Here is a 21,385-nt window from a genome sequence, read left to right on the forward strand (position 1 = left end):
TGCTGAGAGCCAGGCCCAAGCAGGAAAGAGGCGGGTGGGCCCTCTTGGGTCTCACCACCCATCTTCTTCCCGCCGTTGGCCGCCACAGCCCCTGTCAGCCCCTGGGTCAGCACAGGACGGGGGGCAGGAAATGGCCAAATAGCGAGTCAGGCTGAGGGAAGCAGGCAAAGCTCATCTTGCCCTGCAGGGCCACCAGCAACAGCATCTCTTGTGCACGGCTGGGGAGTAAAGCAGTCCTGAGGGAGAAGCGGTGCTGTCAGAGCCCCCATAGTTGCTGAAGTAGCTAAGTGGGGGGTGCATTAGTGTGAAGTGTTAAGGGCCCCCTGGTTCAATCCCAGTCCTTGGTGGAAATCTTCGCTGCTGTGGCTGAGCCCTGGTGTGGGTGCGTCTACACTGGGGTCTTATTTCTAGCAAAGTAGACACTCCAGAGTTGCACATGAAGCAGGGATTTAAATAGTGCACACTTCATTTGCATACGCTCACCCATGCAGTGTTTTGAAGGTGAAAGGGCGTCAGGGGCTGCTGCATTAATTCAAACCAAGCCCCTTGGTTCAAACTAACGTTACTTGTCATTTCTTGCCCTCTGTGCCTCCCCCCCCCCCCAGCACACACCAATCTCCCCCCAACACACCCTCTTCCCACTTTCCTCTCCCCCTCCTCCTGCTGGTAACACAAACAGGACTTTTCCCTATTGAAAGAACAAACTCTCTGGTTGAGGAATGTAGAACTGGGGAGGGGCTGGGGAAAGACCCTGGGAGGGGGAGGAGGCTGCGAGGAAGGGCTAAGACTGCAGGGCACATACGCTCCAGGCCTCCTGGTCATATCGAGTCTCCCCGTGTGGCTTGGGCTCCACAGCCTGCCCTTCCCCCCCAGCTGGTGCCTTGATGCTGCCACTGCAGCAGCAGGAATTTGGGCATCAGTTCCCCTGTTGTTGGGGACAGGAAGCCAGGCCAAGGCCCTTTCAGCCACTGGGGCTGTGCAGACTGGAGCCTCCCCCCCAGCTCTCTGCCCTGCTTCCTGCAAAGCTCACATTTTTGCTTGTTTCTGCTTCCCTGTCCATAGCAGGCAGCTAAAGGAAGGGAAGCCACCGAACCAAACACCCCTGTGGCCAGCATGGGGCTTGAACCCATGACCTTGGCATTATTAGCACCACACTCTAACCAACTGAGCTAGCCGGCCTACAAAGGACTATGTCACCAGTGGCCTTTTCAAGAAAGGCGCCTCAGGCAGCTGCAGGGACGTCTCTGAACCTGCCAAGGGCTCTTCTCTGACAGGGCCACTGGCGACTCACTGTGACGTGGGCTGGCTAGTCCAGCTGGTTTGAAGGTTGGTCAAGGTGGCTGGTGGCCGGCAGACCCAGGGCAAAGAGGCAGCAGGAATCTCTTGCTGCCAGCACCTTGCCTCCCAGCTTCTTCCCTGCCAGCAGCAGCCGCAGCCCCTTTTGGCCACTGGGTCACCCCTGGAAGGGTGGCAGGAAAGGGGCCTCAGATTCCAGTGTTCCGAGTCCTGAGCGCTGCCCTTGATACCATGGGACCTGAACCAGCTGAATGAAACAGCTGAGCACTTTGCAGAGAACAGGCCATCGCCCTGCTGGGAGAGGCTCCATCATGCACAGACTCTGTGCAGGGCCAGACTGCTGGGAGGAGGCTCTGCCCTTGGACTTTCCTCCCCTCTCTGTTACCTCCTGCACCTTGGGCTGAAAGGGACGTGGGCTGCAGGCCGGTCCTGCCCAGCTGCCTTCCCCAGTGGGAGCAGAAAATGCTTATTGGACGGCTCACACATTGTCCCCAATGCACTTGCCTAAGGGCCTGAATTCTTGCTGCCCCTGGGTGCACCCAAATGCCCCTTCTGAATGGGTGGGCTCCCCAGCTCACACCCCTCCTGTCACACAAAGCTTGCAAACGGGGTTGATTTTCCTCCATCTCCTCTTGCTTGCTGCTGCGCTAAAAGAAATCCTGAAACCAGCCCCGTCTCCTGTCACTGGAGAGATGGCCCTGTGCTGGGATATGAGAGAGTATCCCAGTGATGCTCCTCGCATCCCAGGAGAAGTAGGGGGCTCTGGGAGGAAGGAAACCAAGTAAAGCAGGTCCCAGTGGGCATGAACTGGGGCACCAGTTTGGCCCAGTTGAGTGAGGGGTGGTTGGTTCAGGTCCCATGGTATCAAGGGCAGCGCTCACAACTCGGAACCCTGGAATCTGAGGCCCCTTTCCTGCCTCCCTTTCTGGGCTGACCCAGGGGCCAAAAGGGGCTGCGGCTGCTGCTGGCAGGGAAGAAGCTGGGAGGCAAGGTGCTGGCAGCAAGAGATTCCGGCTGCCTCTTTGCCCTGGGTCTGCCGGCCGCCAGCCCCCTTGACCAACCTTCAAACCAGCTGGACTAGCCAGCCCACGTCACAGTGAGTCACTAGTGGCCCTGTCAGAGAAGAGCCATTGGCAGCTGCAGAGACGTCCCTTCAGCTGCCGGAGGTGCCTTTCTTGAAAGGGCCACTGGTGATATACTCCTTTGTAGGCCAGCTAGCTCAGTTGGCTAGAGCATAGTGCTAATAACGCCAAGGTCATGGGTGCTAGCCACTGGGGTGTTTGGTTTGGTTTGGTGACTTCCCTTCCTTTAGTTGCCTGCTATGGACAGGGAAGCAGAAAGAAGCAAAAGGCTGAGAGCTTTGCAGGAAGCAGGGCAGAGATCTGGTAGGGGGAGGCTCCAGCCTGTACAGCCCCAGGGGCTAAAAGGGCCTTGGCCTGGCTTCCTGTCCCCAAAAGCAGGGGAACTGATGCCCAAATTCCTGCTGCTGCAGTGGCTACCTCAAGGCACCAGGTGGGGGGCAGGCTCTGGAGCCCAAGCCACATGGGGAGACTCAATATGACCAGGAGGCCTGGAGCGTGTGAGCCCTGCACAGAGGCTGCTGCTGGGGGCCTGCTTCAGTGGCCCAGCAGCTCAAGTTCCCCTGAACCAGCTTCTCCCCCTGGAGCCACCCCCAGTGCTGCTGAGGACCCTGACAGGAGGCAGTGGGACCATCAGAGGAAGGTGCCAGCCTTAGCCCTTCCTCCCAGTCTCCTCCCCCTCCCAGGGTCTTTCCCCAGCCCCTCCCCAGTTCTACATTCCCCACATAAAAACCAGAGAGTTTGTTCTTTCAACAGGGAAAAGTCCTGTTTGTGTTACCAGCAAGGGGAGGGGGAGAGGGACAGGAAAGGGGGCGTGTTGGGGTGTGTTTGGGGGAGGGGAGGCACAGAGGGCAAAAAATGAGGAGTAACGTTAGTTTGAACCAAAGGGCTGGGTTTGAACTACTGCAGAAAAAAGGACTCTGCCCCTGGTGCTGCCCTGTCCTCTCCAAAGCCTGCGTCCAGACAGTGCCCAACCAAGAGGGAGGGAAGGGCTGGGGGCTGTTCTGAAAGGCTGCTGGTGCCATTAGACCCTTTTTTAGCAGTGAGGGAGAGGGGGGAAAGGGGCCCTGAGTTAGCCTCTTGGGTCACAGCTGCTGTAACATGTGACAATGAGGTGAGAAAAATGACTAGGCAGTGGCCATGGGAAACATCAGGCTGGTTTCCCTGAGTGGGAATCAGACCAGCAAGAGTTTTGTATCCTAGTCACTAGACCACCAGGGACACATGACACATGCCTCTTTGCTCACCTGCACTAGCCTTTCACAGGATGAGGGGTCCCTTCTCCCTTGCCCAGAGGGGACAAGAACAGAAACCAAACAGAACATCAAAGCAGCCAGACTGGGCCATGCCAGTTGTCCAACTAGGCCAGGATCCTGTCTCACAACAGCAGCCAATGTCATTGTCCCGAGGGAATCCTCACACAGACAGTTATTAAATGATCCCTCCCGTCGCCCATTCCCAGCTTCTGGAATACACCGGCTAGGGACACCTGCCCTGTCCATCCTGGTTAAATGCTATTGATTATGGCTGCCAGGGATCCCAAAGTTGAGTAGCTCTGCATTAAGGGTTCTTATTAATGTCAAGAACCTCAAGCAATGTAAAGCCAGAGTGTGATGGAACTGGAAAGGAAAATGTTTACGCTAGAAGGAATTTTTTCCAAGGGGGCACTTGGAGTTGAGACAAGGACCAGTTGATCTGCAGTCAAAGACTCTATCACTGAGCTACACCCCCATGGAAGTTAGCATCAGCAGCCAATGTTGCGAACTGGGCAGGGAACAAGAGGCTTTTGTGTAAAACACAACCCAGGTGCTCCCCTTGGGCTTGGTCTGCACACTGAGCAGATGGGTGGGAGGGGTCCGATGCTGTCACATATGCAGGGCAAGTCACTCACCTGGCCCCCAGGGGAGGCGGGGGATTTGTATATTTTAGGAAGGGTCCTGAGTCCTGGCTCCCAGTCACGCACCTTGGCAGAAGGACCAATGGCCCCTGCACAAAATGCATTGTGGGAATAAGAGTTGGGGCAGCAGGAAAGGGGCTGGCCCCTCAGCACCAGGGCACAGGCAGGAGAAGATGGGAGTGAATCCTGCTACCTCTGCCATGGCCTGCCCCAGGAGGGCTGGGGTCTAGCAGCTTTTCACCCCAGCTTTGTGGGAAGCCAAGTAGGAAGGGGCCTCTGGAGGCTCATAGCCCCCTGGCTGCTGTGTCTGTGGAAAGGGGGGAAGAGGACACATACCTCTCACTGGGGAACAGGGCGCATGGATCCCACTCGTTCCTGCAGAAAATGAAACAGGCGGAGCATTTTGCAGAAAACAGGCCAGAACCCTTCTCCTGTCCCTGGAGAGATGGAAATGGGTCCATTCCTTGTGGGGAAAGAAGTGGGTGTGTCGGGAGTGGGGTTCGAGTTCAAACCTCTCCACAGACCAGAACCCCACATTAGGGGCAAGAGCGAGCCTTGAGTCAGGCAGTGGAGAACACTTGCCTCCTGTTACCCTGAGATGGGATATTAGGAAATTTTTCCCACACAACCTGGCTAGCTCAGTTGGTAGAGCATGAGACTCTTAATCTCAGGGTTATGGGTTCAAGCCCCATGCTGGGTGCTGCCCTTCCTTAGCTCACATTCTCAGCCTGTGAGCAATTGGCTCTCAGTTTTCACCAGGGTTTTAGAAAGAAAAGGTCTAATCCTGGGGTCCAGCTTTAGTAGAACCAAAGAGAGAACCAACTGCAATTTCCATCTTCTGAGGAGAAGGGAAGAGGATTTTCTTCTCCTCAGTTCTAGCCACATCAGCCCAGGGAGGAGAAAAAATAACCCTCCGCCTGCTGATTTTCCCCCGTCAGCTTCTGTAGCTTCACCTCTTTCCACAGCAGCTCCAGCTTTGAGCTACAAATCTCAAGGGGCTGGTGAGGAAATTAGGCGCTTCCCTGAGAACAAGAGGTGGAGTGTTCACAAGGTGCATCCCCCTCCCCTGCAGAGCAGGGTGTTAGAAAGAGCCAGGAACAGAACAGTCAGACAAGTTCCATCCCCCCCTGAAAGGAGTTTCTGTGGTGTAGTGGTTATCATGTTTGCCTAACACGCAAAAGGTCCCTGGTTCAAAGCCAGGCAGAAACACAGCGTCTTCTTTTATTGCGGTGCCCAGGTAACTGCAGCTGCTGCTGACCAGCCTGTTGATGAGCCCAATGCTCATGTGACAGAGGGGGGGTAATGTCAGTTGATAATGCCCTTGGGTGCCAACCTGGGGAAGCCAGATAAATTAGGCCAGGCAGCTGCTTGTGCCTTGGCCTCCCCTGCCCTGGGAGGCTGGTACATTGGGCTGGCTCTGCCTGCTGCCTCCCTTGTGTGACTTGTCCAGTGTAACAGGCCAAATGTCGGAAAAGCCTCTTCCCCCCCCAAAAAAAGCAGAAGAAAAAGCTGCACAAATTGGGTTTTGAAATTTGCGTAGCTTTTCCCAGAAGAGCAGTGTAGGGCAGACATAGCCTGAGTGTTGCTCAGCACTGGTAGGAGACAGGGAGGGATAAAACGATCTAATGGCACCTGAAGCCTTTCACAGCAACTCCCATCCCCAACCGCAAGAAACAGCCCTTCCCTCCATCCTCACTGGGGTCTGCTGGGAACTGTCTGGACTCAAGCCCACCCCAGTTTCACCCTAAGGATTGCCTGTTCTGTAAAAGCTGCACCCTGGAAATGAGAAAGCAGCTAAAGTGACACTCGTGGGACTTGAACCCACAAACTTTGAATGCCTAGCTGGGCTCACATGAATCACTGCAGCTTAAAATAGTGATAGAAAAGTAGCCATGTTAGTCTAGGGTAGCTGAAACAAAATACAGAAAAAAACCAGTTTCTTGCCATTTTAACTCAGATAGGACATTATCTCAATGACTTAATTACCTGCATCCTGCTTCAAAAGCCTTTTAAAACTGCACTTTAAAGGGAATCCTCTGAACTGTTATTCATGCTAAAATTCGACACTTTACGGCGGGGTCGTAACAAAGACTCTAGTTATCTTACCCATTACAAAGAGAGCTTCCCCAATTATCACCTCTAATATCATTAGCTCACAGACATTTACCTTCCCCCCCGCATCCCCGTTCTGTTCTGAAATTTGATTTGTCCTTTTCATATGTGTTCGGTTTTTTTAATTGTATCCTTTGGTATATATGGTTGTGACAATTTTCTTCCACTATTTGATCTGAGGAAGTGGGTCTGGCCCACGAAAGCTCATCATCTAATAAACCATCTTGTTAGTCTTTAAAGTGCTACACAGTCCTGAATTTTGTTGCAGCTTAAAAGTCCAACATGCTTTCCATTGCACCACAGAGCCTGATATCTCCACTCTCTGCTTTGCAGCATGGCAATTGCTGGTGGCAAAGAAAGGGGAGCCAGGTCTGTCTCTTTTGGGAGAGCAGGTAGGAAGAGGGAGGGGGCCACTGAGCCCCTGACAGTGAAAACAAGGTATAAGAGCTGAGCCACAGTTGGAGAATGTGGGCATCGATCCCACTGGCTCTCACATGCTAAGTAAGCACTCTACCACTTGAGCTAATTCCCCAGCTACATTTACAGAGGCCTTCTTGGAGGCTCTTACCTTCTCCACAGGGACATCTGTCATCTAGGTCAGTTAGTCGTGGGAAAGGAGAAGGCTCCGAAAAGGCCTCAAGGGCAACTCTCAAGGAGACTCCCTGCAGCAAAGCCATGGGGGGGGAGGGGCTCTGAGATGGCCCCTGCCCTGCAGCCTGTCCCTCCTGGCCACTGTCATGGACTCTCTGTGAGGTCATCACCTCCCAACCTCCATTAGCCAATAAGCTGAGGGGCTGCAAAAGGCCCTTGTGATGTCACTGCCACACCCACCCCTGCCCTCCGGGGCTAATGTCCTGCCCCAGGCAGCCCCTTTGCATGGCTGAGCTGCTCCCAGGGGTGAAAGTGACACATTTCTTACAGGGAATCCTGGGAGATGAAGCAGCTGGAGGGAAGCCAGGAGAGCAGAGGCCAGCCTGAGAGCTGAGAGTCAGAGGTGCCCACTGCACTTTCCCACCACAGGTCCTATGGTGTAAGGGCAGCACTCAGGACTCTGAATCCTGCAATCTGAGTTCAAATCTCAGTGGGACCTACTGAGACTCAGGTGGTTGTTACAAAGTTCAGGTGCTTTGGCTTCCATGCCGTGAGGTTCAATGAAGAGAGTTTTGTTCCTCTTGCTGGGTGTCTGAGGCCACTGGAGCTTCATCTCCAGACGGAGCAGGCCGGCGGGAAGGGCCTGATGCCATCACAGCTGCAGGGCAGGTCACCCACCTGACCCCTGAGCTCAGCCAGTGCTGGAGGCAGCCAGACGGTGTGAGCGGGTCAGAGGGGGGATTGGGGGAAGGGTCCTGAGTCCTGGCTCCCAGCCACGCACCTTGGCAGAAAGACCAAGGGCCCCTGCACAAAGTGCATTGTGGGAATAAGAGTTGGGGCAGTAGGAAAGGGGCCGGCCCCTCAGTACCAGGGCACGGGCAGGAGAAGATGGGAGTGAATCCTGCTACCTCTGCCATGGCCTGGCCCAGGAGGGCTGGGGTCTAGCAGCTTTTCACCCCAGCTTTGTGGGAGGCCAAGTAGGAAGGGGCCTCTGGAGGCTCATAGCCCCCTGGCCTGCTGTGTCTGTGGAAAGGGGGGAGAGGACACATACCTCTCACTGGGGAACAGGGTGCATGGATCCCACTCGTTCCTGCAGAAAATGAAACAGGCTGAGCATTTTGCAGAGAACGGGCCAGAGCCCTTCTCCTGTCCCTGGAGAGATGGAAATGGGTCCGTTCCTTGTGGGGAAAGAAGTGGGTGTGTCGGGAGTGGGGTTCGAGTTCAAACCTCTCCACAGACCAGAACCCCACATTAGGGGCAAGAAAGAGCCTTGAGTCAGGCAGTGGAGAACACTTGGCTCCTGTTACCCTGAGATGGGATAGTAGGAAACATTTCACACAGCCCCTGTCTAGCTCGGTTGGTAACACGTGAGACTCTTAATTTCAGGGTCATGGGTTCAAGCCCCATGCTGGGCGGTGCCCTTCCTTGACTCACTTTCTCAGCCTGTGAGCAATTGTCTCTCATTTTTCATCAGGGCTTTAGAAAGAAAAAGTCTAGTCCTGGGGTCCAGCTTTAGTAGAACCAGAGAGAGAACCAACTGCAATTTCTATCTTCTGAGGAGAAGGGAAGAGGATTTTCTTCTCCTCAGTTCTAGCCACATCAGCCCAGGGGGGAGAAAAAATAACCCTCCGCCCGCTGATTGTCCCCTGCACCTTCTGGCGCAAGAGACTCTTCCACAACAATGGTGGCTCATTAGATATGCAAATGAGGCTCACCCTCTCCCTTGGCCACTTGCCGCTGCTCCCACCGGCTGCTCACCAGCCACTCCCTCCAGCCACCCCACCCATGCTGCTGTGGGTGCCAGTGTCTCATCACACTGTGAAATCAGACCAGAGACGGACACTGTCAGTAAACACTCATATCGGAAACGCTCCTCTGGATGCTGGGCCCACCAGAGCCCTGTGCTGCTGCCATCTGTCTGCTCCGTGGACATCTTCCCATTGCAGAGCATGCGCCGAGCCAGACTGTGACTAGACAGCCCCTCTCTGGGCACCCAGGGGCTACATCTACACTGCAGGCTTCTTGCTCAAGAATGGCCGTTCTTGTGCATAAACTTGAGGAGCATCTACACTGCGCGTGCGTTCTTGTGCAAGTAAATTTACAGCAAAATGAAGGAAAAGGGCTTCTTGGGCAAGAGTTATTCCTCTCCCCATGAGGAATAAACCCTCTTGTGCAAGAACTCTTGCACAAAAAGGTAGTATAAATGGGCAACAGGGTTTTTTTGTGCAAGAAATCCCTATGGCTAAAATGGCCATCAGAGTTTTCCAGCACAAGAGAGTGTGCACACTGCCATAGACATTCTTGTCCAAAAGCACATGACAGTGTGGACGTGCTCTTGCACAAGACATTTTGCACAGGAACTCTTGAACAAAACAGTTCTTGTGTAAGAAGCCTGCAGGGTAGATGTAGCCAGGGGGTGTTTGGGTTTGTTACCAGCACTGAGCTTTGTACAACAGCCCAGGGAACATTGTGAAAAGCCAAAACCTTCCTACCCTGGGTGTCCCTGGCCAGCCAGCGAGTGGCACAAAGGTTCCTGGCAGTCCTGGCTTTGGGTAATTGGTAACAAATTCCAGCAGCTCAGATGAGGTGGCCGAGTGGTTAAGGCGATGGACTGCTAATCCATTGTGCTCTGCACGCATGGGTTCGAATCCCATCCTCATCGGGTGTTTGCAGCCCTTCCTCTTGCTTCTCCCAGCTCTCTCTTCAGTTCAGTGCCAGCCCCTCCCACTGCAGCCTGGGGAAAGGGGAAATTTCCACAGAGACACTCCCAGTTGGGACCCTCAATCCCTTCTGCCCTCAAGGGGAAACCTCACAAAGGAGATTCCAGGCAGCCAGGCCATGGGGGTCTCTGAGATGCCCCAGCCCTGCAGCCTGTCCCACCTGGCTGTTGCCGTGGACCCTCTGTGAGGTCACTGCCTCCCAGCCAATGAGCTGAGGAGCTGCAAAAGTTCCTTGTGATGTCACTGCTGCCTTGCAGGCTCATGTCCTGCCCCTGGCCAGCCCCTTGGCATGTGTGAGCTGCTCCCCCTCTTCCCCTGTCACTCAGGGCTGGTTCTGGGGCTCACACAGGGAACATCAGAGGCTGCTCAGGGGGCCACGTGCCCCCAAGGGCACCTTTTAAATGTCAGGGCAAGCCAGGATCTATCCCGTCCCTTCCCCAAAACCCCACCCCTTTGCTGAGCCCCTGCCCGCCCCAAACCTTTCCATGGACTCTTGGTTACTAATGGACACTTGCCACTAATGACATAATCACACCCCAGCCATTTTGCTAGGGCTGCAGCTGGGGAGAAAATTTTAACTTAAATCATTAAATGATTAAGCGTTTGAACTGTCTCATGTTAGTTGATCAAACTTCATGTTAAATAAAGGAAAAACATTACGGCCAGCACAAAAGGTTTCGGTGCCGCACCCCTAGAGACTCTGGAACAAAGAAGACACATGAGAAGAACCCAACTTTCTTCCTTTTGCTGTGACATGGATGGATCTAGCTCAGGTTTCACTCAAGGGGTCTGTCTGCATGTGAAGTACCTGTGACAGCCCCTGTGCGCCTCTGCCCCTCATCAGCAATGCATTCTACTTGGAGGAAAAGTTGTCCTGGGACTTGCAGAAGGGACAACCTGGAAAAAGTAACACTGCACAGGCACCTTCAATAGCTCAGCTGGCAGAGCAGAGGACTGTAGTGTGTGTTTGGCAAGTAATCCTTAGGTGGCTGGTTCAACTCTGGATTGAAGGAGGGAATCTTTTCCCTCCAGCCTGGCCTTAGCAGAAAGCAACCAAGCTCGTTATCTTGGGTCTATGTCTTCAGAGCCCTGCACTTCAATTGACAAAAGGATTGTGGGCAGGAGCTGCCAATCACATTTCTTGGGCTGCACCGGTTCTGTCCACACACAAAAGTTCTTTTAGAACAATGGCCGTTATTCCACAATAACAATGCAAGAGTCTACACAGCAATTCCGTTATTTTGAAATAATTCTGAAGTAACAGACGGCTTATTCCGACTTCTGCAAACCTCATTCTACGAAGAATAACACCTGTTCCAAATTAGCTGTTTCAAAATAAGGTCTGTGTAGATGCGCCACTGCTGCTAGTTTGAACTAGCCTCTCCCCGGGGCCAGTCTGAGTTATTCTGCCCAGGGCTCTAAATCGAGGTAGCTCATCCACACTGGGGAGCCTGCCTCAGACTATTGTGAGGTTTCCCTGCAGTGTAGACGTGCTAGTTCGAAATAAGCTATTTTGTAATCACTATTCAAGACCAGCTTATTCCCAAATAAATGAGCCGTGTAGATGTAGCCAGAGAGATGAAGCAGCAGGAGGGAAACCAAAAGTGCAGAGGCCAGCCAGAAAACTGAGTATCCCAGGTACCCCCACATATTGTGTCATGTTGGTCCCATGGTGTAAGGGGCAGCTCTCCTGACTTTGGATTCTGCAATTAGAGTTCAAATCTCAATAGGACCTGCTGGGGTGGGCTTGTTGTTGTGAGGTTTTTCACACTGCATGTCTATGGTCTCTGCTGTGGGCTTTTTTCACAAGAATGGCCGTTCTTGTGCAAAAACTAGCCAAGTGTTTACCCTGCATGTGCATTCTTGCACAAGAAAATGTGCAGTAAACCATTGGAAAAGATGGCTAAAACAGCCATTAGAGCTTTCTTGCACAAGAGAGTGTCTATGCATGCTCTTTATAAGGAGATAAACCACCTCATAGAGCTGGAAGGAGCCTTGAGAGGTCAGCTAGTTCTGTTCTTGTGCTCACAGAAGCTCCAAGAACCATCCTTGACAGATTTGCCCCAGATCCCTAAATGGTTACCTCAAGGATTGAGCTCATAACCCTGGGTTTAGCAAACTAACATTCAAAAACTGAGCTATCGCGCCTTGTTTTTGGGCTAAAGCACACAGCCGTGTGGACGTCCTCTTGCACAAAAACTTTTGCCCAAAACAGTTCTTGGGCAAGAAGCCTGCAGTGTAGATGGAGCCTAAAGTTTTTCATATTTTTTGTTTTAAAAATATTTCAAAGAATTGTTCAATGTGCCCCATGCCTGGAATTGTGCTGCAGCCGCCTCCCTCGCTACGGTCGCTGGCTCCATGTGCACTGGCCTTCTGTCTGGGTGCTGGCAGGGGGGTGAGACGTGGCGGGCACTGATGGGTAACAGGTGCCAAGGCGCAAACAGAGACACCAGCAACTGCATCTCTGCAAGTGACCTCACTGTGCACACCTCAGCTTTTAGGAAACACTCTCCTCCTGTCTGCGCCTAACACCAGTGTCACTGTCTGCTGCTGAGGATTCCTGTCTGGGGGGGAGAGGGCAATTCCTGGGGACACTTGCTCAGTGTTGAAACATCTCACAGATAACATGGCAAAGAGGAAGCCAAAGATACTCTACATCTACTCAAAAACATCACAACTGTCAACCCAGAGAGAGCCTGAACCCACAATCCTTGGATTAAGAAGCCAATGCTTTGTCCATTAGGCCACAGGGGCACACTAAAAATAATAAAGAGACAGAAATTCCCTCTTCCAAATGCACATTCCTCAATTTTAGGTGCCAGATTCAAGCCCTTGGAAGGAGCCAGAAACACAGGAAGGGCTGATCACAACCCTCTGAAAACCAGCTCTCAGGAGGCACCTCCAGTTGCCCCCAGAATGTGGGTCACCCCACACTAGCCATGGGCGAAACTCAACACCTTGACATCTCGTCTCCCTCCCAAAGCCAGGGGCCTGTTCCCACAGCCGCAGCCTCCGCAGGGAGCCGCACTGGTGCTCACTGCTAGTGGGGAAGGGAGCTGGTCCCACAGGATCTGGGGCTGGTGGGGAATGGGCAGTTGTCACTGAAGGGGAAGGATAAAATTCCGCCACATTCCAAGGGCAGGGAGAGCGGCTGGGGCTGGGCTGGTGGCCCTGGGGGAGCTCTGCAATGTGACCCTGGCTCCCAAGGCAGCAAGTGCAGAATCCCCCTTGGGGAGCGCGAGAGGCTCCGACCGGCCTGGTCTGAATCCGCCTGACGGGATGGACGGCCCCGATGCTGGAGTGTCAGAGCCCCTGTCAACCGGCCTGTGTTTGTCCCCTCCCCCACCAGGCAGCGCAGGGCCCAAGCTCCCAGCAGGGAGTTAGAGGCGCCTCTCTCACAGCCAGAGCACTGGGACCACCATGGAGCAGGACTCACTGGCCAGTGTGTGGTACCCAGGGACTTACAATGGGAGTCAGAGCCCTGCCTGGCCAGTGCCAGTCACCTCTGCACCCGCTCCAGGTTTCTGGTTTCCTTCTCCCTAACAAGCCTCCCCAATCAGCCTTTCCTGAACCAGCAGTTCCATGGGTGGCCAGGGGAGGCCTCTTCTGTGTCCCAGGAGGACCTTGGAAAATGTGAGCAAAAGCCACAGCAAGGCACCACTAGGAGCTGAACCCAAGATTTCTTATTTACAAGTCAGATGCTTTAGCCAGCTAAGCCATGGTACCCTCTACAGATCAGTTCCTAAAAGTGTTCAATTCTATGGTCCCAGACAACACCTTTGACTCCCAAAGTGCAGCCAATCCCCATTTCCCTCCAGCCCTGGTGGTGTCTGGCTCCCTGGGCACAGAAGGCTACAGCTCAGTGGGCAGAGGCTCTGACATGCACATCTCCCCCAGCCGCTGGGGCTGTGGAGTTGGACTTGAGATTTAGCATTGCTGGGGGGAGGGAAAAGCCCTAATCACTAATCGCCTGGCTTGTAAGCCCTTAGGTCTCACAGTTTGGGTTGGAGACCCCAGGTGGGGGCCCGGCCTCCTTTAGGTTGGTCCCTTCCTGAGGGCACAGAATTAAGAGAGAATTCCTTTGCCCTGTAGCAATCTGAGTTGGCCAAAGAGCAAGTAACAATTTTTTTGTTCACATATAAATACAGGAGAAGGTTTTTGTAATGGTGGCCAAGTAGTTAAAGAGCTGGCTTAGAAATATGAAAGTGTTTTCCTGTGCAGGCTCCAATCCTGCTCACACTGAGGCCTGTGTTTTGGTCACACCCCTAACAAGGGCAACAAGCTTGACTGCCACCTGTTTGCACATCTGGACCCAGAAATATCCTGAGCCTTGGTTCTGTCGGCCAGTTTCTTTTCAGCTCACTGCAAACTGCCTCCCAGCTGTAGGTGAGGCCGAGTGTGCATGAAGCCAGTGGTGCCTGACCAATGTGTCTGCTTTTCCTACCATCCCTCAATATGTAACTGGAGTTGGCTTCCTTCAGTTGAGCTTGGCCATGTCCCCACAGTGGAAAGCCAAAGGGAGCAAAGAGCAGGATGCTGGTGGGGTGCCCTCTGGGTTTGATTTAGTGAGTCTTACTTTGAGTGGCTGAATCAAGTTCCAGAAGATTGATCACAGCAATTCCTCTCCAGCTGGACGTGGTTCTTGTTCTTCTGTACAGAACAGGCAATGGGCATTCAGATCTCAGCCTTGCTCAACTGATGGAAATAGAAACCAGACACCCAGCAGGTTTGAACTGGTTTCAGTTGAGGGACCCGTCTGCCTGGTTTATGTGCATTGGCACAAGAACACACGAGGGGTTTGCTGACATTTTAAGAATCCCTGTTCAATAGAAATCCATGACTGACACACCTGGAGGTGCAAACGTTTCACTTAGGATAATCAACTTTTTAAGGGGGCACTTGACATTGGACCAAGGACCTCTACAATCGGCACTCAAACACTACCACTGAGTTACACCCGACAGTGGTTGTATGGTTCAGCCCAGTGTTGGGAACTTATCCCCTGGCAGCACTGTCTGCAGGAGCAGATGGTACCTCGCACATATGGCCATCAGCCACTGGGCCATAAATGTCCACATTCCACCACCTGCACTGCAGGGCCTGCAGAGACTCCTCCTTCGACCACAGCTCCAAGAGGGACTTTATCTGTGGCCCAGACCATGACAGTGCCCGGCAATTTCTGCTCTTTGCTTGTTTCTGGGCTGTGTCCCTGAAAGGCCAGAGGGGGCTTGTGCCTGTGACATGGTTCTCTGAGAGGCAGGAAATGCTCAGGCTTAGCCAAATGGCTGAGAAGCAACGCTTTACGGCAAAAAACATGAGGACAGCTCTTGGGCCGGATCCCCGGGCAATGCAGAGCAGCCAGTAATCACTCCCTAATTTTCCCACAAGGTACCGCTGCTTGCATTGGTGGTGTAGTGGTGAACATAGCTGCTTTCCACTCAATTGTCCTGGCTTTAATTCCCAGCCAATGCAATGTGGGGCAAGAGCAGCAATTTTTCCTAGCAAGGTTCTACTTTAACCCCAGAAAATGGGCACAAGTGGATCCTGCAGCCAAGGTCTCCCTCTTTCTGCTTTTCGTCCTCTCTGAGACGCAGGCATCACTCAGTCTTAGCCAAACAGCAATGCTTTACAGCTAAAAACCCAAGGACAGCTCTTGGTCCGGATCCCTGAGCCATGCAGAACATCTTGCAGCTACTTCCCTGCCTCTCCCTTTGCTGCTTTTATACTTAACCCAAGCGCTCCAGTGGCGCAATGGATCAGTGCACAGTACTTATATGGCAGTACTTGTAGGAGACATGCTGAGGTTGTGAGTTCAAACCTCACCTGGAGCAGTGGCTTTTAGTCCCTGCTGGGCTGGCCCCTTCCAGGGGAAGCTGGGGAAGCTGGGATTCCAGCTCAGAGGAGAAGGGATCAGTGAAAATTCCCCCTCACATATTACGGCCTCTTTAGAGTGAATGCTGGATGGCCAGAATCCGAGGCCCTTAGTGAACCTCAGGACAAGGAAGCCAAAAAGCATGGAGCATGAAGACCTCCCAGCAACCACCCCAGGCCCCACTGAGGCTTGAACTCAGATGGCAAGACTCAGAGTTATGAGTGCTGTTCCTTATACCATGGAGCTGGCATAGACACCTGGGATACTCAGGTCTCAGACTGGCCTCTGCTCTCCTGGCTTCCCTCCAGCTGCTTCATCTCTCAGGACTCTCTGGCTATGTCTACACTGCACATGTATTTTGGAATAAGCTTAGCCAGGGGCTTTGCTGGACCCCCCCAGCAGACCAGGGGGAGAGGAGCAAAGCCGCGGAGCACACCCGCAGCGGGACAGCCCGGGCGCGCTTGAGCTGTCCCCCTGCGGGCGTGCTCCGCGGCTTTGCTCCCCGTCTCCCGACCAGCAGACCAGGGAGATGGGGAGCAAAGCCTCGGAGCACACCCGCAGTGGGACAGCCGCGGCGCACCTGGGCTGTCCCCCTGCGGGCGTGCTCCGCGGCTTTGCTCCCCGTCTCCCTGCTCTGCCCCAGGCTTCCTGGAATCAGCCGCTGATCAGTTTCAGCAGCAGCTGACTTGGGGACGCCTGGGTTTCTTAAGTTGAATCTGTATGTAAGTCAGAACTGGCGTCCAGATTCAGCCGCGATTGAAACTGATCAGTTTCAGCAGCTGCTGACACCAGTTCCGACTTACATACAGATTCAACTTAAGAACAAACTTACAGTCCCTATCTTGTACGTAACCCGGGGACTGCCTGTATTTCAAAATTGACTCAAAATAAGCTACACAATTGCATCGCTTATTCTGAGCTATGGGACACACCCCTAGTGAGTTAGAGCTCAGGTCTGCCCCCAGCTCCACCCACCCACTGCTGCCTTGCAGGCTCATGTCCTGCCCCTGGCCAGCCCCTTGGAATGTGTGAGCTGCTCTCCCTGCCCCCCTCACTCAGGACTGGTTCTGGGGCTCAAGCAGGGAACATCAGAGGCTGCTCAGGGGGCCACATTGCTAGGCCAGGGGCCCTCCTGTGGGGCTGTGAGTGTTGCTGTCCCTGCTGTACAGACACGGCCATAGAGCCAGGGAGAGATTCACTGAACAGGCCAAGGTCACCCAGTGAGTTAGAGCCAAGATCTGCCCCCAGCTCCCTGCCCCACCCACTGACGTGCTGACTCCCTCGCTGCCATGGGGTTGTTTGCATTGGCCTCTTCTCTCTGGAACCAGGGTTAAGCCACAGCTGAGACTCTGGGTATGGCAGGGGGTCTGAGTGTGTGTGGGGGGGAAGCGTGTGTTCCTCTGGCTCAGCTTTTCCCTTTCTTCTACCCCAGCAATTGCCCTGTTGCAAAGCAGAGGGAGAGGATGAGGAGCTGAACTTTGGGGCTCTGTGGTATAATAGAAAGCATGTTGGCTGTCTGAGCAGTGGTGCTTGGTGTGAGTCAGACCAATCATTCAAAAGCTGTGGGTTCAAATCCCCCCACAGTGACTTTCATCTGATTTCCAGAGCAGCTTTTACAGAACAGGCTGGACCTGCCCCTGTTGCATGATGGGAGTGACAGGGAGCTTGTGATAGGACCTCTCTGGGTGCAAGAGACGTGCCTGTAACTCTAGTGTCTGGCTCTGACACTCCAACAGTGGGGCCGTCCAGCACGATTCAGACCAGGCTGGTCCAAGCCTCTTGCGCCCATCAAGGGGGATTCTGCACTTGCTGCCTTGGGAGCCAGGGACACATTGCAGAGCTCCCCCAGAGCCACCAACAGTGGTGGTTCTCTCCCTCTCTACAGAAACTGTTCAGACCCCTCACTAACAACTGCTGGTGTTAGGTGCAGATCTGAGTGCTAAAAGCTGAGGTATCCAAGGTGAGAATGAAAGGGTCCATTTTGCCCTAGAAGGCCCAGGAGTGACAGCCAGAGGGAGGTGGCTGTAGCAGAGCAGGGTCTGTCTGGAGACAAAGTGGAGCCTGAGGATGAGAAGGCCCATGAGAGGCAGAGACTCCAGAGCGGGGGGGGGGGGGGGGGGGGGGCTAGTTATTTGGTCTGGCAAATGGACAGAAAATCCCCAGGCCCTGAGCATGGTGCAGGCGAGGCCCATGGGGCAGTTTGCCTGGTGGGGTTGGGGGGTGGAGAAGCTGTGAAGCTCTCTGAGTGGATAAGGTCCCTGGCTGAGCTGTGACACCTGCCGTGTGTGTGACTCAAACTGTCCCTCGTCCCCTTTTGTGTGTCTGTTGCGCTTCCGGCTTCTTTCCTCAGACACGTTCATCCGGCAAAGACCCTCCCAGGGATCTTGTATCTTCCTTTTTGCCGCTCAGCCACAGACACAGCAGAAGGGTTTTCCTGCAGCCACCGGCCCCAGCCCCTCTCTCCAGGGAACTACAGCCCCTCGGACCAGGCAGCTGCTCCCAGCATTCAGGAGGCACCAGGCCGAGAAGAAACCGTCTGACACGGTGCTGCCAGGGAGGGGCCTCACTGCTAGTCACTGTTCCCATTCCAGGAGTGGGGTGAGTTTTGTCCTGGGCACCAATATTGAGGGCGTGCGCACCTATGTGTGTGAAAGCCCCCATGGCGCCCATTGGCTCCTGCTGGGAGGGAGGGTCCCCTGACCCCATAGCTCCTCCTGGGGAGGGGTGGATGGACCCCTGGTCCAGTATTTCCTGCTGGGGAGAAGTAGAGGTACTCCATTCCCTATAGCTCCTGCTGGGGGGGGCCCTGACCCCTCATCTCCTGATGTGGTTTCAGTTTTTCCCTGGCGGGATGCTCCAGACATGAGGGATGCCAGCGCACTGGTCCAGCCCGGGCCGGCAGTGATGGTTTTTACACATGCAGGGAAATTCTCCAGCTTCTCCCCCTCACAGAGCTGCTGTCTCTCCGAGAGGCAGATGAACTGCGGGTGTGGGACAGCTCCCTGCCAGCAGGGACAGCAGCCAAGGCACCAAATATCGCTGGGTCTGCAGCCAGTGTTGGGAACTGGGCAGGGAACAGGAGGCTTTTGTGTCACACACGTCTCAGGTAGGACGGACCCTCACTGAGCCCAGACTGTGACTGGTCCTAGCCAGGAATGTGTCTGGGGCTGGTTTGTGACACTCTCAGGCCGTGTCTACACTGGGCGTAAGAGCGACGCTGCCGTGGTCGATGTTCCGGGCTCTAGGGAAGACCGGCTGATTGGAACTGAGCTGTGCAGAGTCTTGCAAAGGGAACCGCAACTTCTCTGGAAATTTGCTGAGTTTTATATGAGGGTTTATCAGAAGGGACGTTGTGGGCTCTGGAACAAGAGGGGTGGGGCAGGAAAACTTTTCACAGGGAGGGGAGTTAGCTTGTGTGGTAGAGCGCTTGCTTTGCATGTGAGAGACAGTGGGATCGATACCCACATTCTCCAGTAACAGATGTTTGCTGCTTTCTCTTTTCCACAGGCAGAGCCAGCCAGGAGCTAAGTGCTTCCTTCCCTCTTCCATAAGGCAGTGGGCTGGTTTCCACAGTGCTGGGGGTGTCCCTTTTGCCTCACAGGGAGCAGTTTAGAGTTTACTTCCCAGTGGTCCCGCATCCCTCCTTTAGCTCTGCTGTTACAGCCCCTGCTTGCTCCCATTTCTAACCCATCTCCCGGCTTTCCATGTTGTTCACCTACCTGGGGGCTTTGGGCACCTGACCCCCTCACACCTACTTGAAAGCCTCCTCACCAGTCTGCATCCAAATACTCTTCCCTTCCTCGACAGGTGAACCCTGTCCCTGCTGAACAGCCCTTCCTGCAACAGCATCAAGGAGGCCAAAGCTCCCTGCCCACGGAGCTGTAGCTTTCTGTGCCCAGGGGGCCAGACCCCACCAGGGCGGGAAGGCAGGAGAGAATTGGGGAATGGCTGCACTTTAGGAGTCAAAGGTGTTGTCTGGAAATATAAAGAACCATTGTAAAGAGGTTTTGGAGGAAAGCACCATGGCTTTGCTGGCTCAAGTGTTTGCCTCATAAACAGGAGATCTGGGGTTCAAGTCCCAATGATGGTTTATTGCAGCATGTGCTGGCATTTTCCTATGTCCTTCTGGGACACAGAAGAGGCCTCCCCTGGACACCCATGGAACTGCTGGTTCAGGAAAAGGCTGATTGGGGAGGGGTGTTTGGAAGAAGGAAACCACAAGCCTGGAGCAGGTGCAGAGGCTGCTGTGACTGGTACTGGCAAGGCAGGGCTCTGACTGCAATTGCTGGGCCAGGAGAGTCAGCACCACGTGCCCTTGTGATTCCCTGGGGGTGTCCGTGCTCAGAGAGCCTGAGGGTGCAACCTCTGCAGCTCCTGCAGCCATGGAGAGTCAGGGTATGTGGGAGTCAGTTGCTTCACATCTGGGGTTTCCTTCTTTCCAACACTCCTCTCCAATCAGCCTTTTCCTGAACCCGCAGTTCCATGGGTGACCGGAGAGGCCTCTTCCGTGCCCCAGAAGGGTGTTGGAAAATGTGAGCAAAGGCTGCAAGAAGGCAACTCCAGAAATTGAACCCAGGATACACTGTTGATTACACAAGTGTTCAGCCTGCCAAGCCATGGTGCCCTACTCAAGCCCATTTGTAAAGCATTCTATGTATGGTCCCAGATAACACCATTCCCTCGCAAAGTTCGGCCATTCCCCATTTCCCTCCTGCCTTCCCACCCTGGTGGTGTCTGGCTCCCTGGGCACAGAAGGCGACAGCTCAGTGGGCAGAGGCTCTGACATGCACATCTCCCCCAGCCGCTGGGACTGTGGAGTTGCCTTTGAGGTTCTGCAGGGTTGTGGGAGGGAGAAATGGAGCAAACTTTGATTCTCTGGCTTGTAAACCCCTTGGCCTCAGGGTTTAGGTTGGAGTCCCCAGGTGGGGGCCCGGCCTCCTTCAGTTTGGTCCCTTCCTGAGGGCACAAAATTGACAACAGAGAATTCCTTTGCCCTGCAGCAATCTCTGTTGGCCGAAGGGTTAGCAACCGAATATTTGCCCAAGCTTAAGTGCAGCAGCAGAAGAGACTGTTACATGTGTTTCTGGTTCAAAGCCAGGCAGAAACACAGGGTCTGCTCTTATTGCTGTTCCTCTGGGTGCCCACAAGGCAGTTTCAGGGCCTGCCCCCTGGTGCAGGGCTGGGTGGCCTGTGTGCTGGCCTTCAGGAGCATGTGGGAGAGGTAAACAGGTTAGGCTGAGATAGGAAGATGCAGGGCTGGGGCTGAGACTTCTCAGCAGTCACTTACCTGGGACCAGGTCACTGCGGCCACTCAGTCCAGAGCCCACCCTGGAAGTGCCACTACTGCAGCTGTGCACCTTCGGGGCAGTGTGGCTGGTGCTTTTACCGCACGGGGACACAAAACTACTTAATGTCCCGCCTCATGCCCAGACCCCAGCCACCCCATTCCCCTCACTTTCTTCCCACCCAGCACCCCCAGCTTGCTTTGCCACCCTCCCTTGTTCCTGCTCCCCCACCCTGCTCCTGCATCCATGTTCCTTCTGCCCCCTTTCTCCTGGCCACACATGGCTCCTTGGCACTTCTCAAGCCAGGCCCTGCAAGGAGCCACCAGGCAGGAACCAGCCCTTGGAGCTTGGCTTGCACCGGATCTGGTAGTTTCCCACCACATCTCACCTGGGAAGAGGTGACTTGTTCCCCTTCCTTCTGACCTTACGTCTCCGTTCCCTTCAAAGGTCTCTGCTGCCTGAGGACCCGCTTCCTCAGGACGCTGCCCCTCTGCCACTGGGCTGGGAGTGGGAGACTCCACAGTCTCTGCACT

General features: G+C 54.3%; 1 protein-coding gene and 6 non-coding genes across 7 annotated transcripts in view; 5 read left to right on the plus strand and 2 right to left on the minus strand.

The window, feature by feature from the left end:
- The window catches only part of LOC112545764 (zinc finger protein RFP-like), a 151,913-nt gene that overhangs the window by 112,355 nt on the left and 18,173 nt on the right, over nucleotides 1-21,385 (minus strand). The gene's annotated exons all lie outside the window — the stretch shown is intronic.
- TRNAI-AAU (transfer RNA isoleucine (anticodon AAU)) lies at nucleotides 1,106-1,179 on the minus strand. Its single transcript has one exon. It is a non-coding gene; the product is annotated as a tRNA-Ile (tRNA).
- Nucleotides 4,900-4,972, plus strand: TRNAK-CUU (transfer RNA lysine (anticodon CUU)). The gene has a single exon. It is a non-coding gene; the product is annotated as a tRNA-Lys (tRNA).
- TRNAV-AAC (transfer RNA valine (anticodon AAC)) lies at nucleotides 5,409-5,481 on the plus strand. The gene has a single exon. It is a non-coding gene; the product is annotated as a tRNA-Val (tRNA).
- On the plus strand, nucleotides 7,404-7,474 carry TRNAQ-CUG (transfer RNA glutamine (anticodon CUG)). The gene has a single exon. It is a non-coding gene; the product is annotated as a tRNA-Gln (tRNA).
- Nucleotides 9,556-9,637, plus strand: TRNAS-GCU (transfer RNA serine (anticodon GCU)). The gene has a single exon. It is a non-coding gene; the product is annotated as a tRNA-Ser (tRNA).
- TRNAI-UAU (transfer RNA isoleucine (anticodon UAU)) lies at nucleotides 15,433-15,526 on the plus strand. Its single transcript has 2 exons — nucleotides 15,433-15,470; nucleotides 15,491-15,526. It is a non-coding gene; the product is annotated as a tRNA-Ile (tRNA).

This window comes from Pelodiscus sinensis, chromosome 26 (genome assembly GCF_049634645.1).
Source record: "Pelodiscus sinensis isolate JC-2024 chromosome 26, ASM4963464v1, whole genome shotgun sequence".
Taxonomy (NCBI): domain Eukaryota; kingdom Metazoa; phylum Chordata; order Testudines; family Trionychidae; genus Pelodiscus; species Pelodiscus sinensis.